Raw genomic sequence first — 2,497 nt, forward strand, 5'->3', positions numbered from 1 at the left:
GTCGGAGAAAAATAAATATCACATGATCTCACTCATTTGTAGAATATAATGAACAACATAAACTGATGAACAAAAATAGAGCCAGAGTCATAGAAGCATCGTCCAACTTAAGAGGGGAGGCAGGGGAGGGAGGGGGTAAGAGAGCAACCAAAGGACTTGTATGCATGCATAGGAGCATAACCAACGGACACAGACAGTAGGGGGGGGGGGGGGGTGAGGGCATGTGCTGGGGGAGTGGGAGCAGGTGGGGAGAGGTCAATGGGGGGAAAAAGAGACTTATGTAATACTTTAAACAATAAAGAATTTAAATTTTAAAAAAGTACATTCTAGGGAATATAGTCAATAATATTGTAATAACTATGCATGGTACCAAGTGGGAACTGGAAATATCAGGGAACCACTTTATAAAGTATGTATTTGTCTAACCACTATGCTAAACAACTGAATTTAATACAAAATAATATTGAATGTAAAAAAAAATAAAAATTTTAAAAGAAAAAATAAAACAAAAATATCAGAATTTGAAAAAAAAGAGAGACTTTCAGTAACTTGCCCAATATTGTACTCTCTTAACACATCCTCCTGGGGTCTCCTCTATGAGAGGAGGGCTCTGTTTATAATGGTTCTGCTATGTTAGCACTATGCCCTAAAGTTCTCTGTAGAAGAAAAATTGGCTCTTTGAATAAGTAGTTTCTCTCAGTTAAAATAAAATGGTATACAAAGCACAGTAAATAAAAATGAAAAATAAATTATCACAATAGGGGCCTGCATATCCCTAAGAAGACAAGTAGCATCTTCTGTTGCTGATCTTTAAAACTCAAGGTCAAAGACAGAAGGGTGTTGAAGAAAGCAGATAGAGATGTAATGGTTCACACACATAGGAACTGCACTCAAGACAAGGATTCGTTAACTAAGGAATTGCCCTCCTAACATCTGACAGCACTTTGTGTCAGATTCTTGTGAAAAACATCCTGAGTTAAAAGTCAGGATAATTAAATACTGATTAATAGTGGTTGATTTTAAGGAGCAACACATCACAAGTTAAGATATCCAAATTCACTCTCTATTTTGTATTGCTTGATGCTCAGCAAACATCATGAATATAGGTACAATTATTTTTTAAAATATTTTTATTGATTTCAGAGAGGAAGGGAGAGGGAGAGATAGAAACATCATTGATGAGAATCACTGACTGGCTGTGTCCTGCATACTTCCCACTTGGGGTTGAGCCTGCAATCTGAGCATGTGCCCTGACTGGGAATCAAACTGTGACCTCCTGGTTCATAGGTCCTCCTGGTTCAACCACTGAACCATATCAGCTTGGCTATAGGTACAATTATTTTGAAAAATATTCTATTTTTGACGAAAATTTCACATTGGCTAAATCTTGTGCTCTATCTCATCTCTTTAAAACTCCTCATACTCCATAGCTTTTGATGGACACTTATTTTCTGGAAATCAAAACTTCTGTGAATGCCGCATTCCTCTCCACCTCCCACAGCTCCATTTCTGTGCCTATATAGCAAAAAGAGTTGACTACAATTTCTCCTGTAATACCCAATTCAGTCCTCATGCTGCATCAGCTTTTACCACACCCGCACGCCCCACTGCTGTTTTTAAAGAGCATGTTTTCAAGAACACCAATGACCCAATGACCTCCTTGTTGCTAAATCCAGTAGTCAGTTCTCATCTCATTTGACCTATGAGAGGCATTTGTCACAGATAATCATACCCTTTGGTCATGAAACACTTTCCCACCTTGATTTCTGGGACATCACACACTTGTGTGTTTCCTTTTCCCTCCTTTACTGACCTGCTCTCTATCTTAGTTCTTCCTCATCAATCTGACCTCTGAAAGTTGGAATGCTTTAGTCTTTGCGCATGGATTTCTCTTCTCTGTTTCCATTCACTTCCTTTGTGATCTCATCTAGTCTCATGACTTTAATTTCCACCTATGTGAACAACTCCCAAATGTATACCCCCAGCCCAGATATTGCTTCAGAATTTTAGACTCTTATGATCAACCCCTAGTGACATCTAAAACAAGAAAGAGTTCTTGGTAATTTAAAAAGTGATGTAAGTATTTTTAAAATGTTATAGAGGATTGGAAGATAAAATGAAAGATATTGTGAAAAAGAACTAAAAGTCAAAGTTACAAGAATTTTTGAGTAAAATAATAAAAAGCTGAAAATCTATTCAATAAATTCAATATCCCACTACTAAAAAAATATAGGAAAATGACTGATAAATGAAGAAAGAGAAATTACCAAAAAATAATGATATAAAATTTCCTATAATTAAAAAACTTAGATCTCTATATAAAAAGGCTCTATGAATGCACAGTAGAATAAAATTTTTAAGATATCTATACTAATGCACCAATCATTGTGAAATATCATTCCTGGGGATAAAGATGATCCTAAAAGTTTCCAAACAGAAAAACAGGGTAACCTGAAGGAGTAGTCATGAGAATAGCATATGCTACTGGACTTTAAAA

The 2,497-nt window shown here is 36.0% G+C and overlaps 1 long non-coding RNA gene across 1 annotated transcript in view; it reads left to right on the forward strand.

Annotated features, from left to right (window-relative positions):
* LOC106727741 overlaps positions 1-2,266 on the forward strand; it is a 15,338-nt gene extending 13,072 nt beyond the window's left edge. Inside the window, exon 3 of the long non-coding RNA XR_001363975.1 lies at positions 2,255-2,266. This is a non-coding gene — a long non-coding RNA (uncharacterized LOC106727741). The remainder of the gene's footprint in view (positions 1-2,254) is intronic.
* Positions 2,267-2,497: the final 231 nt, after the last annotated feature.

The sequence above is a fragment of the Myotis brandtii genome, unplaced genomic scaffold (assembly GCF_000412655.1).
Source record: "Myotis brandtii unplaced genomic scaffold, ASM41265v1 scaffold470, whole genome shotgun sequence".
NCBI classification, from domain to species: domain Eukaryota; kingdom Metazoa; phylum Chordata; class Mammalia; order Chiroptera; family Vespertilionidae; genus Myotis; species Myotis brandtii.